The sequence below is a fragment of the Eretmochelys imbricata genome, chromosome 6 (genome assembly GCF_965152235.1).
Source record: "Eretmochelys imbricata isolate rEreImb1 chromosome 6, rEreImb1.hap1, whole genome shotgun sequence".
NCBI classification, from domain to species: Eukaryota; Metazoa; Chordata; order Testudines; family Cheloniidae; genus Eretmochelys; species Eretmochelys imbricata.
The window spans coordinates 88,397,451-88,420,521 of record NC_135577.1 but is presented as its reverse complement, the minus strand read 5'-3'; positions in this window follow the sequence as shown (position 1 = coordinate 88,420,521).

Below are 23,071 nucleotides of genomic sequence, written 5' to 3'. Positions count from 1 at the left end.
TGCAATCTACAGCAGCAGGGATAATCTGCCCTGGAAAAATGAGGGTGGGGACTGGCCTGAAAGGTTTTGGAGACTGGTGCCCTATAGATAGAGCCAAGGATGCAAAACCATGGGGGAGGGGAGGAGGTTCCTCTAAGCTTATCACACATTGAAACTTATTGTGACGAAGTCTCCTTCAATGGCACTCAACTTCCCAGCCACTTTTCCTCCTCCATTTCCTGAGGGCAAGTGTTTCCATAGAAAACATGGGGGCTCTAGTCCCCCTCCACTCTATCCTCACCACTCAGTCTCTGGATGCTGAGGCAGGTCTGGCTCATCTCTCCTGTTCCTGGAGACAGCAGCCTGCTCAGTTCTAGCAAAGGGAGTGTGGAGTTCCCCACTGGGGGCGCAAGGGCCACAGAACTAACTGCACACCGAGTTCTTTATTTACTCCTATTCAAGGGCTCCTGTAAAAATGAAATAAATAAATAAATAAATTAAATAAAACAGTATATAGTAAACACACACAGTTCTTCATCTCTGTTAATAACACCCTATACCTGATTAAAACTGAAAGAACGTTTAATACTCCCTTACACTTTTCTGTGGTCACTTTTTGCATTTCCTTTAACTCAGACAATGAAAAACATCGAAGTCAGTTTCATGTTTTTTTGCAGTCAGTTTCACTTTCAGGTCCTTAGTGCCCTAAGGTCTGAGTTGTAAGCTCTACAAGAAAGTATTCTGGTTTTGTTTGTTTGTTTGTTTAAAAAACCCTATATAGCATCAGTACAAGATTTTTATCATGGAAAATATTTCTATTGATCTTAAATTTTGTCCAAAAATATTTTTACAAAACCTAACTTTTAGGACAAATTTAAGCTAATCCTGCCTGTAACAAGCAGGAAACCAACTGAACTCTCCTTTTGAGTGTCTCTGAAAACTGCCAGTCAAGTCTGGGGAGGGACTGGTTGTGAAACCTGATCTTGCTTCTGGTTCAGTTGAAAGCCCCAAATGTTTCATGCATGACAGTGTCTTTTAGATATTTCTTATTTAGACTTTTTTCCTGCTTCCTCCTTCCAATCTCTTTGGGATTAACAATTCCAAGAAACCCTTACAAATATAACAACTATGCTGTAGGCAGCAGAATTTCTTTGAAAAATTTTATTACTGGGTTTTTTTTCATTCAAAGACACAAGTGTCTGACATAATTGTTTATAAAACAAAAGCAGCCAGTTACATGTAAAAAAACTGATACATTTTATAATTATCACAGCATTTTAGCATTGCCATCCATATTTGGCAACATTTCACAAGATTTTGCTTTTATTTTAAACATTCTGATTAATTTCTGCTTTCTGCTTTCAATTTTGCCTTTATCTGAAATGATTGCTATCTCCCATTACTCTCAATAGGACCAACACCTCAGGTTTCCCTCAGCAAGGTAGCCACCACTTTGCAGGTGAAGTCGAGACTGCCCCTAGAAAAGATGGCCACTGTCTCCCATTATTATCCATGGGGCTGAGCCCAGACTTCTCTCACAGAATATGGTGGCCCTTGTCTGTGAGGGCCGTGGAAAGGACAGGATAATGTGTAGGTGCCAGGAAGGAGTTTACCAGGACAGGAGGGAGGGGGAATGTGTTAGGAAACTGAACAATAAACAGGGAAGAGTCAGGGGAAAGTGGAGAGCCAGAAACAAACAGAGGGCTAAATGCAGGGAGCAGGAGGCAGATTGAGGAGGTACACAGGGCAGTGTGCCATGGCAGGCAGAGACTAAAATGGGTAGCAAACTGGAAGGAAAAAAAGGAAGGACATACAGGGGGAAAGTGAATGTAGGGAGTAGGCGGGGGACAGGAGAGAGTGGGGAGCATGGAGACAGAATGTGAATGGGGCTGCTACCTATCCTTTCCAGGAAGGGAAAGAGAGAGCACAGCAATAGAATGGCAGCTCCCCGCACTCCAGAGGATAGCAGTAATTCAGTGGAATTCCCTGTGAATAGTGAACAGAGAAGCCTGCTTTTTGTGTGTGTATGTAAGGCTACATTTTGACTCTGAGATAACTGCACACAAAATGGGGGTTGGCTGCTTCCCCTAAAGATGAAAAAAATCAGAAGTCAGGCTAAAAACTTGATTTATTAAATATCTCCTGATTTGGGGCTCTGACTCATGATTTGTGAGTATTTGTTGGCAAAACTGTACTTTTAAAATATCATCTTTACCACAGGTCAGGAATTTTTATTGTTTTTTATTATTTACTTGCAATAGTGCCCACTATGTGCTAAGCACTTTCCAAACAATTAAGACAGACAATCCCCACTCCAAGGAGTTCACAGTCTAAGGAATAGTTTAATAAAAGCAGGGTTAATAGGTTATTTCCAAATATTATATATTCATGTTCTTTTCTAGAAGTCCATTTTAAAGCATGTAAGAGCATGCAGAGTTTACTACTGCAAAAGTTATAAAGCTATTGGTAATCGAGACTCAGGTTAGATAAGGGGTTGTATGGGTGGAGCAAGTGAACAATGCACTTAGAAGTGCTTTTCTTTCACTGATCTTGGTTCAAATTAAGGTTACATTCCAAGGGGAGTGTCCTTTTCTTTTTCTTTTTTCTCCAGGAAGAGGATTTAAAATACATCATTTTTAGTTTAAAACAAAACAAAACAAAAACCCCTGTACATATTCATATGAATGAAGCATTCAGCAGTGGAAGAAATCAAATTAGTCTTCCTCCTCATTAAAGGTTGATTTTGGGCACCCTCAGCTCCAAGTACAGTCAAAGCAGGTTGAATAAACTCAGCATCTGGCAGGAATAGGCCTGATCCTGTGCCCCTTTTTGGTGTAAATAAGTCCCACTGAAGTCAATGGACTTCTGGTCCTGATCCTGCAAGATGCTGACAACCTGTCCTATAAGGTGCTATGTGTTCTCAGCTTCCAAAGAAGTCAGTGACAGCAATTAAAAAATTACAGGTTCAAGCCCCACATACTTCCCCCTATGCATTGGAATTACACTGGCTCCACTATATCAGGGTGGTCTGTGACTGTGTGATTGGACTTGCCCAGTAAGAAATAAAATACACATGCACATGTGACACAGGCAAATACTCACAAACATCTGCACTCAAGCACCCCCCATAATAAGGCCAGTTCGTTGTATATATACGTATGTCAAGCGTTTTAAATTTTTGTGAAAAATATTTCCACTTTCCCCCCCATCAAAAGTCAACATTTGCGGGGAAAAAAACATTACAAAATGGGTTATTATTATTGTCACAAAATAACTATGGGGTCCTGTCGGGGTTCCTTACCCACTCTGAACTCTAGGGTACAGATGTGGGGACCCGCATGAAAGACCCCCTAAGCTTATTCTTACCAGCTTAGGTTAAAAACTTTCCCAAGGTACGTTGTCCTTGAACAGTATGCTGCCACCACCAAGCGTTTTAAACAAACAACAGGGAAAGAGCCCACTTGGAGATGTCTTCCCCCAAAATATCCCCCCAAGCCCTACATGCCCCCTTTCCTGGGAGAATAGTATCCTAACCAATTGGTTACAAAATCATCAAAGACCCAAACCCCTGGATCTGGAACAATGGAAAAATCAGCCAGGTTCTTAAAAGAAGGATTTTATTTAAAAAAAGAAAGGTAAAAATCATCTCTGTAAAATCAGGATGGAAAATATTTTACAGGGTATTCAGATTAAAAACACAGAGGATCCCCCTCTGGGCAAAACCTTAAAGTTACAGAAAACAGGAATAAACCTTCCTCTTAACACAGGGAAAATTCACATAAAACAAAAGATAAACTAATCCTCCTTGCCTTGCTTACCTATACTGGTTGCAATATTGGAGACTTGGATTAGGATGGGTTGGAGAAGATGGATTTCTGTCTGGGCTCTCTCAGTCCCAAGAGAGAACAACCACGTAAACAAAGAGCACAAACAAAAGCCTTCCCCCCTCCAAGATTGGAAAGTATCTTGTCCCCTTATTGGTCCTTTGGGTCAGGTGCCAGCCAGGTTAGCTGAGTTTCTTAACCCTTTACAGGTAACAGGATGTTGCCTCTGGCCAGGAGGGATTTTATAGCCCTGTATACAGAAAGGTGGTTACCCTTCCCTTTATATTTATGACACACCTCCCTCCCTCCAAATCATAGGTAGGGTGAAACACTGTCTGTGATTTCTTCCTGGAGCTCTAGGAGAAAACAGAGTTAATAAGACACATGTATCTCTAAATATACTACTAACTGTATAAAGACTAACAATATTTCCCACATCTTAAGACGATTTGGACCAGTTGATTCTGGGAAACTTTCACGGGAGAGTGCATCAGCCACTTTGTTAGAAGCTCCTGAAAAGTGTTGTATGTCGAAATCAAAATCTTGGAGAGCTAAACTCCACCAAATAAGTTTTTTGTTATTTCCCGTGGCGGTATGAAGCCACTGTTGCGCAGCATGGTCAGTTTGCAGGTGGAAACGCCGTCCCCAAACGTATGGGCGTAGCTTTTCCAGAACGTAGACAATGGTGTAACATTCCTTTTCACTGATTGATCAGTGGCTTTCCCTCTCAGACAGCTTCTTGCTGAGAAACACAACAGGATGGAACTCTTGATCTGGTCCTTCCTGCATTAAAACTACTCCCACACCACGCTTGGATGCATCTGTGGTTACTAGGAAAGGTCTGTCAAAGTCTGGGGCCCTTAGCACAGGGTCAGACATGAGTGTCGCTTTAAGCTGGTTAAAGGCCTTCTGACACTCTTTGGTCCACTGAATGGCATTTGGCTGTTTCTTTTTGGTTAGGTCTGTCAGTGGAGCGGCAATTTGGCTGTATTGTGGTACAAATCACCTGTAATATCCGGCCAAGCCTAAGGATTGGACCTGTTTCTTTGACTTTGGGACAGGCCATTTTTGGATAGCATCCACTTTGGCCTGTAGCGGGTTGATAGTTCCTTGACCCACCTGGTGTTCAAGGTAAGTTACTCTGTTTAGGCCTATTTGACACTTCTTAGCCTTAAGAGTTAGTCCTGCCTCCCTTATGCGCTCAAAGACTTTTTGTAGATGTTCCAGGTGTTTTGCCCAGGAATCCAAAAATATGGCCACATCGTCAAGGTACGTGATTGCATATTCTCCCAATCCCACTAGAAGACCATCTACAAGTTTTTGGAAGGTGGCGGGTGCATTCCTCAGCCCGAAAGGGAGCACATTAAATTCATACAGCCCGACATGTGTGATGAAGGCTGACCTTTCCTTGGCAGATTCATCTACCGGTACCTGCCAGTACCCCTTGGTTAAGTCCAAGGTAGAGATGAACTGGGCCCATCCCAGTTTCTCCAATAGTTCATCTGTGTGTGGCACTGGATAGTTGTCTGGGCGAGTTACAACATTTAGCTTATGGTAGTCCATGCAAAAACGTATCTCCCCATCTGGTTTGGGAACTAGAACCACTGGAGATGCCCATGCACTGCCAAAGGGGCAGATTACACTCATCTGTAGCATATCCTGGATCTCCCGTTCATAGAATCATAGAATCATAGAATATCAGGGTTGGAAGGGACCTCAGGAGGTCATCTAGTCCAACCCTCTGCTCAAAGCAGGACCAATCCCCAATTAAATCATCCCAGCCAGGGCTTTGTCAAGCCTGACCTTAAAAACTTCTAAGGAAGGAGATTCTACCACCTCCCTAGGTAATGCATTCCAGTGTTTCACCACCCTCCTAGTGAAAAAGTTTTTCCTAATATCCAACCTAAACCTCCCCCACTGCAACTTGAGACCATTACTCCTTGTCCTGTCCTCTTCTACTACTGAGAATAGTCTAGAACCATCCTCTCTGAAACCACCTCTCAGGTAGTTGAAAGCAGCTATCAAATCCCCCCTCATTCTTCTCTTCTGCAGACTAAACAATCCCAGTTCCCTCAGCCTCTCCTCATAAGTCATGTGTTCCAGTCCCCTAATCATTTTTGTTGCCCTTCGCTGGACTCTCTCCAATTTATCCACATCCTTCTTGTAGTGTGGGGCCCAAAACTGGACACAGTACTCCAGATGAGGCCTCACCAATGTCGAATAGAGGGGAATGATCACGTCCCTCGATCTGCTCGCTATGCCCCTACTTATACATCCCAAAATGCCATTGGCTTTCTTGGCAACAAGGGCACACTGCTGACTCATATCCAGCTTCTCGTCCACTGTCACCCCTAGGTCCTTTTCTGCAGAACTGCTGCCTAGCCATTCGGTCCCTAGTCTGTAGCGGTGCATTGGGTTCTTCCGTCCTAAGTGCAGGACCCTGCACTTATCCTTATTGAACCTTATCAGATTTCTTTTGGCCCAATCCTCCAATTTATCTAGGTCCCTCTGTATCCTATCCCTGCCCTCCAGCGTATCTACCACTCCTCCTAGTTTAGTATCATCCGCAAATTTGCTGAGAGTGCAATCCACACCATCCTCCAGATCATTTATGAAGATATTGAATAAAACCGGCCCCAGGACCAACCCCTGGGGCACTCCACTTGACACCGGCTGCCAACTAGACATGGAGCCATTGATCACTACCTGTTGAGCCCGACAATCTAGCCAACTTTCTACCCACCTTATAGTGCATTCATCCAGCCCATACTTCTTTAACTTGCTGACAAGAATACTGTGGGAGACCGTGTCAAAAGCTTTGCTAAAGTCAAGAAACAATACATCCACTGCTTTCCCTTCATCCACAGAACCAGTAATCTCATCATAGAAGGCAATTAGATTAGTCAGGCATGACCTTCCCTTGGTGAATCCATGCTGACTGTTCCTGATCACTTTCCTCTCATGTAAGTGCTTCAGGATTGATTCTTTGAGGACCTGCTCCATGATTTTTCCGGGGACTGAGGTGGGGCTGACTGGCCTGTAGACTGGCCAAGCCCGTTCTATAGCAGTTTTAGCTTGAGGAGACACCCGGTAAGGTTGGGCTCTAATTGGGCTCTAATTGGGGTGGCTGAGAACGTCGGCGCATAGCTAGTGCACAGCTCCTTGATCTGCTGTCACTGCATACGTCCAAGGGTCATGGAGAGGTTCACCTCTTCCACGCCACCATCACTTTTCCCTTCGTAGTAGACACCTTCAGGTCACTCAGCGTCATCTCCTCCCTGGGCTGTAAACTGACAAACCTTTAATTCTTTGGAATAAAAGGGCTTTAGAGAATTAATATGGTACACCTTAGGCTTTCAGTTGGAGGTGGGGAATGCTATGAGATAATTAACAGCTCCCAGGCGCTCTTGGACCGTGAATGGCCCTTCCCACGACGCTTCCATTTTATGGGCCTGGAGTGCCTTTAAGACCATGACCTGGTCCCCTACTTTGAAGGACCGCTCTCTGGCATGTTTATCATACCAGGCTTTTTGCTCTTTTTGAGCATCTTTTAGGTTTTCTTTAGCAAGGGCTAAAGAGGTTCGGAGGGTGTTTTGTAGGTTGGTTACAAAGTCCAGAATGTTAGTTCCTGGAGAAGGTGTAAACCCCTCCCATTGCTGCTTCACCAACTGTAATGGCCCCTTAACCTCGCGGCCATATACAAGTTCAAATGGTGAAAACCCTAAACTGGGATGTGGTACAGCTCTGTAGGCAAAGAGCAACTGCTGCAACACGAGATCCCAATCATTGGAGTGCTCATTTACAAATTTACGTATCATGGCCCCAAAGTTCTATTAAACTTCTCCACCATGCCATTTGTTTGATGGTGGTAAGGGGTGACAACCAAGTGATTTACCCCATGAGCTTCCCAAAGGCTTTCCATAGTTCCTACCAGGAAATTAGTTCCTGCATCTGTAAGGATGTCGAAGGGCCAACCTACCCTGGCAAAAATGTCTGTTAGTGCCTGGCACACACTTTTAGCCCTGGTGTTGCTTAGAGCTACTGCTTCCGGCCATTGGGTGGCAAAATCCATGAAAGTCAGTATTTTTCGGAAAAGGACCCAGAATATCCACAGCTACTCGCTGAAATGGAACCTCAATGATGGGGAGTGGCTGGAGAGGGGCTCTGACCTGGTCTTGGGGTTTTCCCACTCTTTGGCATACCTCACAAGATTGGACATAGGCAGAAACATCCTTGCCCATTCCCTCCCAGTGGAATGACCTCCCCAAATAGTCTTTGGTCCTGTTCACCCCAGCATGGCCACTAGGATGATCGTGGACTAAGCTCAAGAGCTTGGCCCGGTATTTAGTTGGAACTACCAACTGTCTCTGAGGATGCCAGTTTTCCTGGTGCCCACCAGAAAGAGTTTCCTTGTATAAAAGTCCTCTTTCTACAACAAACCGGGATCGATTAGAAGAGTTGAGAGGTGGTGGGTTGCTCCGTGCCTCCATCCAAGCTCTCTGGAGGCTTTCATCTGCTTCCTGTTTGGCCTGGAACTGTTCCCTTGATGCTGGAGACATCGGTTCCTCACTGGATTGTGGACCTGGGCTTGGTCCCTCTGGAAGTGATGCAGGTGATGGGGCTGTTTCCGCTGATGGTGAACCGCTCTCCGCTGGTGCACTATGGGGTATTTTAGGCTCTGGCTAAGCTTCTTGTGTAGGGTCATCTGCTGCTGCTGTTAGTGCAGGCTCAGTGGTGCCCTCTGGTGTTGGAGCTGTAGACGAGGTTGCAAGCGCTGGACTCAGTGCTGGCAATGGTTCTGTTGCTGGTTGCTTCACCAGATTCGGTTCAGGGACTGGCTCTGGCTGGGTCTCTGGGACTGGATCCACTACAGCCGTTGCAGTCGTTGGCAGGGTCTCCGGTTCCACCACCTCCATCTGGGTCTCTGGTAACACAGATGGGGCCCTGGTGGAAGGCTCAGGAACAGGAATAGGTGTGGAAGCTTGCTTAGTCGGGCTGCGGGTGACCATTCCCACCCTCTTGGCCAGCTTTACCTGCTTGGCCAAGTCTTCCCCCAGCAGCATGGGAACGGGATAATCATCATAGACTGCAAAAGTCCACATTCCTGACCAGCCCTTGTACCGGACAGGCAACTTGGCTGTAGGCAAATCGAAAGAGTTGGATTTGAAGGGTTGAATCACCACTTGGGCCTCTGGGTTGATTAAGTTGGGGTCCACTAAGGACTGATGGATAGCTGACACCTGCGCTCCAGTGTCCCTCCATGCTGTAACCTTCTTCCCGCCCACACTCACAGTTTCCCTTCGCTCTAAGGGTATCTGGGAGGCATCTGGGCCTGAGGACCTTTGGTGTGACCCCGGTGCAATGAACTGTAATCTGTTGGGGTTCTTGGGGCAGTTGCGCTTCACATGCCCCAGCTCATTACATTTAAAACATCGCCAGTTGACTGGTCACTGGGGCGAGGTGGGTTGCTGGAGAATGGTGTGGTGGGACGATAAGGTGTCTGGGGTTTTCCTTGGGATGTAGATGGGGCCTTGGGTTGACCCCGGTGATAGGGTTTTGTTTCGGGTTGCCCCTTCTGATATTTGCTCCAACTGCTACTTGTTTTTTTCTTTTCTGCCACCTCCACCCATTTGGCTCCAATCTCCCCCGCCTCGATTACAGTTTTGGGCTTCCCATCTAGGATGTCCCTTTCTATTTCCTCAGGAACACCCTCTAAGAACTGCCCCATTTGCATTAGGAAGGGCAACTCTTCTGGAGATTTAACACTTGCTCCTGATATCCAGGCATCCCAATGTTTCACAATGTGGTAGGCATGTCGGGTAAATGACACATCTGGTTTCCACCTTAGGGCTCTGAACCACTGACGGGAACGCTCGGGTGTTAGCCCCATTCTGACTCTCGCCTGGGTTTTAAAAAGTTCATAACTGTTCATGTGTTCCTTAGGCATTTCAGCTGCCACCTCTACTAAGGGTCCACTGAGCTGCGGCCTCAGCTCCACCATGTACTGGTCTGTAGAGATGCTGTACCCAAGGCAGGCCCTTTCAAAGTTTTCTAAGAAGGCCCCGGTATCATCGCCTGCCTTGTAGGTGGGGAACTTTCTGGGATGGGAAGCGGTACCTGGAGAAGGATTGCTAGGGTTGGTTGGTATATTCTGCTGAGCCCTTGCCTTCTCCATCTTCAGTACATGCTTCCTCTCTTTTTCTTTCTCCTCCATAGCTCTCTTGGGGGCAGCTTCCTCTGCCTCCACCCTGGCTTTTTCTGCCTTCATACCTCTCTTGTGGGCAGCTGCCTCTGCCTCCACCCTGGCTTTTTCTGACTCCACCTCCAAACACCTTAAGGCCATCTGTCTATCATGCTCTTTTTGTTTCTCTTCAGCTTCGAATCTGGCCAGCTCTAATTTATTAGCTGCTTCACTTGTAGTCATTTTCCTGCTTTCTTGTGCTTAACTCTAGCTATACTCGAGAGTTAGGAAAAAAAAAAAAAAACTTGTGAATTTCCCTGCAAGGAGGTTAACTATCCTGCCTTTAGGTAAAGAAAACTCCAGCTCAAAAAAGAAAAATACCTTTGTAAAAAAACACCTCTGTCTCCAGCCAAATAGACAGAAAACCCCCTAGCTGCTCTCAGCTTAAAAAAAAACCTCTTCAGGTCTGTGCTTTTGGTTCAGAATGATCTCTGGTTCAAAATGATCCCACCGCTCTGCCACCATGTCAGGGTTCCTTCCCCACTCTGAACTCTAGGGTACAGATGTGGGGACCCACATGAAAGACCCCCTAAGCTTATTCTTACCAGCTTAGGTTAAAAACTTCCCCAAGGTACTTTGCCTTTTTCTTGAACAGTATGCTGCCACCACCAAGCATTTTAAACAAACAACAGGGAAAAAGACCACTCGGAGACGTCTTCCTCCAAAATATCCCCCCAAGCCCTACACGCCCCCTTTCCTGGGGAGGCTTGAGAATAATATCCTAACCAATTGGTTACAAAATCATCAAAGACCCAAACCCCTGGATCTTGGAACAATGGAAAAATCAGTCAGGTTCTTAAAAGAAGGATTTTATTTTAAAAAAAAAGAAAGGTAAGAATCATCTCTGTAAAATCAGGATGGAAAATCTTTATAGGGTATTCAGATTAAAAACACAGAGGATCCTGCTCTGGGCAAAACCTTGGTCCACAGGACCATAACAAGACCTCATATGGGACATCTTATTTTATGGATCCTGAAACCTTGGAGACATTACAATCTGACGTATCAATAAGCTCGAGAAGAGACAAGGTGGGTGAGGCAATCTCTTTTATTGGATCAACTGCTGTAGATGAGAGAGACAAACTTTTGAATTTACAGAGAGCTCTTCTTCGAATCTGGGAAACTTATTCAGGGCTTGTGTTCACGTACAGCACTTTAGTGAAGATGCTAGTATGTTTCTCCCATTGGCACAGTTAATCTACCTCCTGAGAGGTGGTAGCTATGTGAGAAGGAGAAGCTCTCCCATTGACATATCACTGTCTACACAGGAAGTTAGGTTGGTACAACTACATCACTCAGAGGTGTGGATTTTTCACATCCTGAGTGATGTAGTTATACTGATATAGGTCTGTAGTGTAGACCTGGCCTTACAGTGTCACAGCTAACTACAAGATGGAATAGATAGTTTAGCATAGGTAGTTAATACATATTTCAAGAGACCATTCAAGGTTAAGTGGCCTGTTAATACCCCTCCTGTCATAGGGAGGAAAGGAAAGGCAGAGGGTGGGGGAGAACAACTGGGAGGTGGGGTTTAGTGGGTTATAGATTGTTTTAATAAACCATACATCCAATGTCTCTATTCAGGCTCTTTTGAAAGTGTCGTTCAAAAGATGAGCCTGGGAGTTAAATTCATAACTTTGCTAGTCACTCACAATCATGGACTGAATAGAGTGTTCTTGGTCTGCAACACATGGTATCAGGGACTCAGGACATGGTGTGGGTGCAGCACGAGCCTGTGCTCCGGAGGTCATAAGTGAAAGCAGCCTCTCAAACAGGTCTGTCTGCAGGCCTCTATCTCTTTCCCTCAGCCAATATTCCTACTCCAGAAACTGCAATGCAAGCCTCTCCCTGCATGCTGAAACTCTGTCTTCACTTTGCAACCTCTCTGTGCCTTCCCACTTCCCTTAAATCCTTCTCCTTCTGCTTGCTGGCTCTGTCCAGAATGGCCACCATAAGTTCATCATGGAAATGCTTCCACTTGGATCGGTCTGTGACAGTTCAGAGTCCCAGGGATCTGCAGGAGTGGGTCCATGCTGCTGAGGTGGAAGGACCAGCAGAAGTTGAAAGATCATCTCAAGTGAGGCTGTTGTGAAGTGCTGGTGGCAAAGTGCTTGGCACGGTACCCAAGCAAACTCCTTGTAAAAGGGGCAGGATAATGGTGAGTGCTCAGAGGTGTGGTTTACATCCCTGGCTTTCTGGTAGTCAGTCTTGAGCCACGAAATCCTCTCCTTCCATCTGGTGAATTCCCAATGTTGCCTGCTTCTTTGCTATTAGCTGGTCCACATTATCTTCCTGGAACCATTGCTAAAGTTGAACTGTTCACTTGCCTTGCATGAGAGATTAATCAAAATCTGGCTGTGCTCCCGGGACCAGCTAGCAGCATGCTCGGTAAAGGGCTTCTTCATATCAGTGGCCATTACAAATGCAGAAGTAGGTTCACTCTGCTTGCAGCTCAGCAGTCAGAACAAAATGGAAGGGTTAAACACCTCACAGATGTTCTTAAACCAGGGGGGTTGCTTCCATTTCCTGGGAGTTTCCTTGGGATAGAAGGGACAAAGGACACTGGCCCATGGTATTGTTACAATGGCATTGATGGACTCTCAGGACCCAAGTCTGGGGGTCCTGGACCTGAGCTGCATTCACACTGCAAAACAATGGAGTATGGTCCCTTGCCCCCACCGGATTCAGTCTCAAATCCCCCAGCCCTAAGGGTAGAGCCCTGCAAATCCGTGGATATCTGTGGACCATTTTTGCAGATATGGGTTAGATGCAGATACAACCGTGCAGGGCTCTACTCACTGGCGGTGCCTGGCCAGTGGCATCTGGCTTGGGCAGCCCGGGGGCGGGGGCACAGCATGCTTGGGGCTTGTGGCCAACAGCCAGTGGCTGGGCAGCAGGCTGGAGTCGAAGCTGTCCACCACCCACTGGCTGTGCCGCTTCCTGTCCAGCAGCTTGGGCCCCTTGGGGAGTGGCAGCGTGCCCGCCATGGAATGACCTGCTAGCACTGGCCGCACTCCTGGCCTGCTGGCTCCCGGGCAGCGGGGCCTGCCCCAGCTGTGGGGACTGGAGCAGGCGGGGCCCTGGGGCCCCACCCCTCTGCCCTGCTGTGATGCAACATGCACTGCTGCCACCATTGCTTGCGAGCACATGGGAGCAGCACGCGATGCAATGCCCCGTTCCCCCAGCCCCTGCCCCCACGTCCCCCTTCTCCTCAAGACTCCACCCCCCTGCTAGCTCAACTCTGCTCCCTCCGCCCACCCCCACCCCCATTGCTAGCCCTTGTGAGACGGCTTGCTGCTGCGGATGCAGATACACATAAAAGACAGCTAGCAGATTGCCAGCCGGATGCATGTTGATTCTGGCGGATGCGGATCGGATGCAGATCCACATTTTTGTATCTGCGCAGGGCTCTACCTAATGGGTCCTGGGTCTACTGTGCCAGACAGAATTGTGTATAGACAGAAGCGGGTTTGGGCTTGAGCCTGAGTGCGAGTCCAGGCTTACACTGCAGTGTAAATATACCCTCTGCCTCTGATCTCTCCCCATTCCAGCCCATTCAACACACTGCCATTACATTCCTTCGCTGCCACTCAGCTCATGTCTCTCCCCTACCTTAATGAGTCCCTCCACTGGCTTCTCTACTGGGTTCAACCTCAATTTCATGCTTCTTCACCTCACCCTTAGTGCTCTTTGCAGTGCTGCTCTTGTGTGCATCTTGGCTCTCCTCTCTTACCACACCCCCATGATGCATTATGACCTGCCAACTCTGCCTGCCTCTCAGAAGCTTACATCTTCACACTTTTTTCACCCTCTTCTCTATGCCAAGAATAGCTTCCCCCCTCCTTAAAATGCCACGCAAACATCACTGTCCTCCTTCAGATCTCTCCCGAAAATTACTTCTTCCAGCTTGCCTTCCACTAGCAAGTGCCCACCCACTGATTTTACAATACGTCACCCAATAATCCTTTGCTTTAGCTCAGATTACAGTATAATTAAAATCACCATAATACAAAACCAAGCTAATAAGATTAACTGCTCAATCACTTAGCTTTTATGTTGCATCCTTTCTGTCCATCTCTCTGACTTTGGCTATTTAAACTGTGGGATCTTTGCAATCCTTACATGTTTGCAAAGCCCCATGGCACAGCAGCAGTGCTATAGAAATAAAAAAATCATCTGTAGTAATTAATAAATACATAACAAATAAATAAAACAAAGGTCATTAGGTCATGGGTTGTTTTACTCCTATTTTGCCAATCCATCTTCCATCCTACTCTTTCATTCGTTATCTCCATTACCATTTTATTTTCCTTGTTTTCTATGTAATGTTTTCATGTCTTTCCTTGTCTCTCCTTTCCCCCGGTTCTGTTTATCTTTTCCTATTCCCAGCTTTCCGGTATGATGTGGTGTCTCCCTTTACATGCTACCCCCTTCATCTGTTTTCTCTTCTTTTCATTGTAGCCTGTCTTGTTTGGCTCTTTTGCACCCTCTCCTCCATCTCTTTTATATTCCATCTTTCATTCCTTTGTGCTTTTTTCTGTCCAACCTTCCTTCCTATTCTGTTCATTGGCTTCTCTTCTGAAAAGTCCTCCTTATCTTTTTCTCCTTCCCTTCACCCATTGCTACTTCCCCTCCAAGTCTCCCAATTTAGCTTTCCTCCAACAATTATAGAAAGCAATCCGGATCACTTAGCAAGGTGGGCTCATGTGAATGTGTGGTTTAGACAAACAAATGCAAGTGTAGACATCTGGGAACAAAGATTGTATGTCACATTTACAGGTGGGGGACTGTATCCTGGAATGCAGTTGCACTGAAAAGGAGTTGGAGGTCATGGTGGATAACAAGCCAAACCTGAGCTTCAAGTGCGATGCTATGGCTAAGAGAGATAATGCAATCCTTGGATATAGAAGCTGGGAAAAATCAAATAGAAGGAAGTTGGCATTATCTCTGTATATAGCACTGATGAGGCCATTACTGGAATACTGTGTCCAGTTATAGTCTGCACCATATATTATAGGAGCCATCTCCGTGGGTGCTCCAGTGGGTGCTCAGCACCCACCAGCCACAGTTGTTCGTCAGTGCCCCCGATGAGCTAATGGGGGGTGCTGCCAAACAGCTGTTTGGTAATGCCACCAAACAACTGATTGGTGGCTAGGGGAGGGACTTGGGGGAGAGTGGAGAGTGGCGGGAAGGTGGGGGGCCCAGGCGAGGGGATGGAGCAGGGGTGGGAAGAGGAAGAGCAAGGGTGGGGCCTTGCGGGAAGGGGGTCAGGGTGTCGGGGCAGGGATGGAGCACCCCCGGGGAAAACTAGAAGTCAGTGCCTATGGTGTCCACAATTCAAAAAGGATGTTGAAAAATTGTAACAGGTTCATAATGATTCAAGATCTGGCCTGTGTTATACAGTAGATCAAGTTAGATAATTATAATGGTCCCTTTGGCCTTAAAATCTATTAATCTGTTCCTTTTCCCAGAATTTCTTTGAACTCTATTTGCTCCCTCAATGCTGAGAACAGCTTGAGGATGATGTTGATATCGCTACACCTGGGGAACAGACCTTTAACTAACACACATATTTATCTCCAGTCTGGCTCTGAACCCTCACATCTCTACAAACATACAGCCCCACAACATTTATCGCTGGCTTCTTCCCCAAAATGCATTTCACCTTCCATCTGTGGACCCCCATCCCTTCCCCTACAGAAATGCACAAGCATACCTCCTGTTTTGGTGCTCTGATTCCCTCTTCTCTTCTTCACTGGGTACCTCTACATTTTCTTTCACTCTCTTTTCTGTAATAGAATCAGAGAAATGGAGCTCTAAGCTCAGGGCTAAATTTACACATTACACACCCCTAGGCACAGCATCTTCAGTGCCACCCACCTAGGGACCCCTTCACAGATCCCATTACCACAACTGCAAAGTACCCCACACCCGCAGACACCCCCACTGCCCAATGCCCCCCACACAGCCCCACCACCACAACTGCGCAGTACCCCACACAGACCCCCCACTGCCCACCACCACCTCACAAACTTCCTACTGTCCAGAGCCCCCCACTGCCCACCACCACCCCACAAACTTCCCCAGAGAGCCACTTCCCCACACCCTGCCCCCCAGCCGCACTCACCAGCCTTGCTGGCAGGTGACTGTCCGCCAGGCTGAGCTGGCAGCACAGCTGGGGCCGGTTGGGGATCGCTTGGGCCCCTCGGAAGCAGCGCGATCAGTCAGGCTGGAGCAGGATCAGGGCCTGCCCAGGCGGGGCTCCCTCAGGACCCACTTGCCCAGCATGGCCCCCTGTGTTGGACTGCTGACCTCTTCCCCTGCCAAAGGGGGCTGCTTTGCCTTCCCAGCTGGCAGGAGTGCTTCAGCAGGCCTGCGTGGCACCATCTCCCCCTCAGCCAGCCCCGCCCCCTGCTGGAACCTGGGAGTGTCAAGCTTTGAATTTTTAGGGACCCCTAAGCACATGCCTACTGTGTTTAATTGGAAATCCAGCCACATCTAAGCCCCCTGCACTGAGGCAGGACCAGCTATATCTATTCTATCCCTCACAGGTGTTTGTCTAATTGGTTCTTAAAAGCTTTCAATGATGGGTACTCCACAACCTCTCTTAGAAGCTTATTCAAGTGCCTAACTATCCTTATACTTAGATAGATTTTCCTAATATCTAATTTAATTCTCCTTTGCTGCAGATTAAGCCAATTACTTCTTGTCCTACCTTCAGGGGACATGGAGAACAAATGGTCATTGTTCTCTTTATAACAGCCCTTAACATATTTGAAGATATTAATCAGGTTCTCCCTCAGTCTTTTAGGCACATTTAATCTGCAGGAGCTGCCCCCTGTGGAACCAGCAGCAGTAACACAAAAAGAAGAAGTAGCCCCTGAGCTTGGTACGTTTCTGGTACCATGTTTGTTGTTATTGATATAGGGATGGGAGCGATTTTCAGTTTATTACCCAACAAAAAATTTATGGCGAATCACAGGCAGTAGAGTGTAGCTGTTAATGGCGGATTGCAAGCCAGCACCTTATCACCCCTGCCACCACCATCACGTGGAATTCAAAATGGAGCCTGGGAAGTGCAAACAAGTGAAAGCAGCATTCACAATTAAATTTTGACTTACAGAGATGTGCCTATGTATTTAAAGTAAGACTTTTGTTGGCTTCCCTTTTAGTATGCATAGCCATACAAATCAGGCTACAACATAATGAGGCATCTGTAAAGAAAAAACTGTCCCGAGGTGGAGGTTGGGGGGGTGGAAGGTTAAACGTAATCCCTGGGTGATTAAATCAATGTCCAGAGTGTGGCTGGGAGGTTGTATGCAATGCAGAAATGTGCTGGGGGAGGGAGGATGGTTGGGTAGTTTTTGTAGAGTCCTTATGATCGTGCGTATTTGCATGCAGTCCCTGGGCAGATGCATTCAGAGCAGCCTACGTTGAGAACTATATGGAGCCACAGGGAGGCAGCCATCCATGTGGATGTTAATGCAGCATCCTGTTGATGCCAGCATGAATTTTGAGTCAATCCCAGGTGCTGATGTAGTAGGAACTCCAGATAGGTAGTCGCATTTTGGGGAAGTGCATATTTCCAAGGCTATCCTCTGTAGGTCATCAGCCCACTCCACTCGAAGATGTACTGCCCTGTCACCATAAGTTTGAAAACCCTGGCATACATGGTTGGTGTGTAATTTTCCAGCCGCCCTCCCCATCATCTAGTCCTCTGTTAAAGTCACTTTTTTTATACCTACCTCTGGGCTTTGGTCACCTGCCACCTTTAAGCCTAATTTAAAAAGCCCTTCTCATTAAGTTGGTGAGTCAGTGTGTGAAGATACTCCTCCACTTCTTGATCAGGTGGACCCCATCTCTCTCCTGCAGTCCTCCCTCCTGTAACAGCATCTCATGGTTAAGAAAGCAAACCCTGCCCCTTCTTCTCTCTTCCATCATTTTGTTTTCCCTCCTCTTTATCTCTCCTCCTGCCATCCATTATCTCTCCCTTTTCTCTGTGCTTCCCCAGCTGGGTTTACATGGCACTGAGAGGGTTCTGCTGGCACACGGTGATAGTGAGTGTGGCAGTGAAACACGTCTCTTCCTGTCCCGCTTTCCACATAGGCTTCATTTCAGCTGGGAAATAGAGCAATCTGCTCCCTGCTAATTCTAGGTAAGTTGCTGGAAGCAGAACAATGCTGAAGGGGAAGAGGAGGTCTTCAAAAACACTGAGTGGCCCTAGATAGAGCCATAGAACCACCTGTTGGTTAAGACTGTCACAGGTGGATGTATATTGGAGCAGGAGGTGGAGTCAGTAGCTGGGGGATGGAGAGGAACAAAAGGGCTTGACGGCTGGTTTCAGTCCTGTCCAGTTTTGTAACATCAACATTTTGCATTCATTGTATCCATTCCTCTCTGAAAAGGAACTAGCCATTGTTATCTGTACTTGCATCACCTTTCAGTCAGAAAACTGCAACTCACTATATCAGATGACAACTGTGAAGGTCACACCGGAGCCCCAATTTGTGCAATGCAGCAGCCTTACCTTTTAAGACCAATAAGAGGACATCATACCAGTAGAGTTTGCTCTCCACTGCCACTCCATTTAATTCCAGGTATACATTAAGGTCCTCGTCCTAATCTTTTGAGTTCCTTGTGGGCTGGACATAGCTATTTTAGAGACTCCCTTTCCATCTACAATCCCCTGATATAGCTGCAAGGATGCTGTGATTATTGAAAACCTAGATGAAATTTTATTTGGTGTCTGGATTTCTCAGTAGTGAGTGAATTAGAAAAACACTTAAATGTAAAGAAAATGGATGCACTTCAGATGTTCTTTTCATTTTGAAATATCCTACCAGATAGAGAAAGATTTCTTAAACTTAAAATGAGGAATACCTCTGAAAGCAAAGAAATTTTTTATACACACATGTATTATAATAATTAATAATCAATCATAATAAATACATCTATATAACGGAAGAGGCACCAAAACCAGGTTTATATTTTCTGCTAGCAGGAGACGCTTTAGATAATATGAGCATAAAAATGTAAATACCTGTGAAAATATTAGACATACATAATAGGAGACAAAATAGCAGGTCCACATGATAACATACATTTTTAAAGGAAATGAGGATACAAATGAGTGAACACTTAAATAAGAAATACTTCACTGATAATGTTAGCAGTACTTTTCAGTATCTCAATGACTGGATAATTACAAACATTATTCCATTTTTCAAAAAGAGACAGTCAGATATGTGAATGCCTGGAAATATTGGAAATTATTCTGTGAGATTCATGAAAACATATTGGCAAAAGGCATAATTTGATTAGATAAAGCCAACATAGATTTACTTGAGGGAAGCTTGGCGTTAGTAACTTGTTGGAGTTTTTAGAAGATAAAACTGTCATGGGTAGACAAGCAAAATGAAGAGAAAGCAACATACGTAGATTTTTGAAAAACATTTGATACAGATTTCCAAGGTGTGTGATCAAAGAACAGTGTAATTGTGAAGCTTTCTGGACTTTTTCCAGAGAACTTTATGATGACTGTCTCTGGCGGTTAATAAATGTTTGATAATGTGGAACAATATATGTATTATTCACACTAGTACGGAGTTTGCAAAAACCTGGAGTATAATCAAAGGTCAAATTCTGGCAGGATACTTTGCACAGACTTGTTAGGCTGCACCATATTCTGGCCCAGTGGTTCATTATTAGTCTATAATGAAATCAAATGAAAACAAGACCATTTTTCTTGCCCTGAGTGTGTGAAACTCACCAAGTTTCGATATATATTTGTTAATCCAATTTTATGGCTTGATAAATGTTAGAAGTAGAGGATGTGTTAATTGCTTAGCAAATAAACACAGTATAGAATATAACAGATAATCAACAATGACAAAAGTAAGATCTATAGAGAGGTTTATTAATACAATATTTCTTTACTAACTAATACTAATGATGGAGTGGGTAACTGTGAATGACTGAAGTTTGCAATCTAGTAATGGCCAGATTCTATGACCCTTCCTCATTCCCCGTCTCAGCGGGGCTACTCATGGAGTATGGTATTACTCAACATCAAGGAAAATAGTAAAATCTGGTTCTAATCACCCAATTCTTGGCCAGCTGCAATCAGTGGAATGACTCCCATTGACATCAATAGGTTTCAGTTAAGGCCCTATCTGAATAAACACAATAAGTAAGCAAGCAAATAGATCACCAAATGCACTTTTAGGATTTATTTTGCCAATTTGGGGATACCCTTTGTAAAGCACTTTCAGATTTACTGAAGAAAATACTACATAAGAACTAGATATTTTTAAAATTATAATTCAATGTTAATTATTTATGATAATACATCACAACATACTAGTAAGTGTTTTACAGGATGGAAGTCTTAATAATAGGGTGACTCACTGCAACCCTGGCTAGTCAATCTTTGAGAAGTTGTGGAGAGATTGACAGCTTTTTATACCAATAATGAAGCGTCTGAACCAGCAAAAAGTGAATGAGCAAGGTCCTACTCTATTATAAATATGGAACTAGGTTTGCCTGTTTCATCAAATAAGAAGTAAATCAAGAAAATGAACATAGATAGCCAATATTTTCAATCCAGGTGCCTGAAAATAGATTCCTAGATCCACATAGGTATCTAAGTAAAAGAGCACCTGCAACTCTCTTTGACTTCAATGGGGTTTGCCAGCGCTTGGCAGTTCTGAAAAGCTGGCCACTTTTATTTAAGTCTCCAAACAACTGCTTTTCATCCCATTTTTAAGTTTTAAACAAACAAAGTTTGCATTCTCATGCAGAAGTTGCGTGGTTTGCTGTGGGATTGTTCTCCAGATGAAGTTTAATTTGTGACTTGTACTTGCTGTATCAAGTGCATTCCTCAGTGTTAGTGGGGTAATTTTGCTATATGGATTAGCACTTTGCTTGTCCATAGGAAAGAGTCCAGTTTCTGGAGATTCAAATTTTAAACTGCAGAATTCCTAGCGTTCTCCTCCCACTGAACTGAACTGACTGGGTGTTCCACTTGATGAGTGCTTGTAGGACTGGATCCAAAGAACACAATGTGGTTCTTGTTCTCCCGTGAATGTTTGGACTAGTGGTGAGGCTAGTGCCCACAGGGGCAGTTATGGCGTGGCATGCAGCATAGATAATGCACCCTCTTCACTAATGGCATAACTTCCACACTCCCTGAAACTCCACGACTTATTGTGCCTGCTTGAGGCACCAATTTCTGCAGTATCCCAACACGACACTGTGCTTTGTTTTTTCCGACGTGCATGTAGTTGGGATATTGGCTCTAGATTTTGCACCATAAACCTTCATGAGTTATGAAGTGTCTCTTTTCGTGAGTTTTTTTGATGTTCACATGTTCAGCTGCTTTACGGTCATCTTTGCATAGAAAGTTGTCGATTGGCAATCAAATGTACTCACGTTCTTTGACTTTACATTTCAATCTTTGTTCTATAGATATCATAATTACAACAGAATTAATGAACTTACATAAGCAGATGCTTTTGCAGAACACAAGACTCCCAAAAAAAGATAGAGCTCAATTAACTGAAAGAATGAACATGCCAGTTCAATCTGTTGTAAATGATTCAAAAAAAGACTTTGGTGAAAGAACTGCTTATGTTTTTTCTCAACAAACTATTGTGTCAATCATGATTCTTATAAGTGCCAAGTGGGGAAACCCAATGGTCAAAAGTAATCTGCCCCAAGTTTTGCCAAACCTCTGGAATACCCACTAAAGCAAAATGGATGAACTGGTGATTGAGCAAGGATTATAAACCATAGGACTGCGGGTATATCAGACATAGCAGAGAGTTCAGACTCTGAAAGACTCATTATCACAACACTGATGTCTTGCTCAAACTAATTTGGATTGATCAACTGCTTTGGCTTCAGAGACTCCTTACCAAGAAGGCCTCTAGTGGTATACACTGCTGTGATGAGCAAACTGAAAAGTGAATGGAAAACAGGAAGAAAAATTACCCCAAATAAACAAAAAAGGAGGATTTACAAAAGTCAGGGGAAGTGTTAATCTGACCTCCACAAGATAATTTACATGGCCAATACTTTATGTGCCAGTAATAACCACTCACTGATGTTGGCACTATTAGAGGAGAAATATTATTACAAGGAAGAACAAACAATGTTTCCAGTTTATTAAGTACCAACATGTTTTCTATCAATACCAGGCACAAACATATTAGTCTTTCACTCCTTTGTTTTCAAACACGCTGGAGTCATCGCATAAAATCCGCCACCCTCTGCATTTCATATTACTACAAACTGACACAGCAAGGCAGTAGCTGATCTTGCTTCAATCTCTGTCAGTTCTTGATCTTCTTCAAAAGCACAGTGTAACTACTAGTCTTTAGTGATCTTCACTAATAATATTCCTGTTCGTCATCAGTTTTATTATGTTAGAATCTGAGGATGAAAGTAAAATTTGCTCCAATGTGTGAAGTGGATGAAACAAAAATAATGATACTATTGGAAATGTTAAGATATCAAGCGTAGTGGTAATGCAAAATCTGATTTAATGCAGTTTTCCCACCGTTAGTTACTCTCTTTTGGGTCCAGTATATTCTGGTAGACGTATACTCTGATACACTGCTGCTTTGTTGGTTAATAAAGTGTAAAGTGTATTCACCAAGTCAACTTAATGGCTACAGTTATTTTATTTTGTGAAAGGAAGGCGATTCTAACCTGTTGATAGCTGAAATCCTGCTTAGACATCAGTTTGTGGCCTGATATTACAGAGATTGATTTTTATAAATAGCATACAGAGAACACACCCATTGTGCCACATAAAGAATTTGTGAAACAATATAACTACGTCTGTGAAAGTCAAATACTGAAAAACAAAACTCTAGGTCTCCAATTTGCAAGTTAGAGCAGTTCCCAGGTAGTGGTTATTTCTTTATTTGTGTATTTATTTTATCGTGCATTTTAATTTATGGAAGTCTCTTTGAAAAGGTTTGCTTCAGAAATTTGGTCAGCTAATATCTGTTCTGTGACAAAT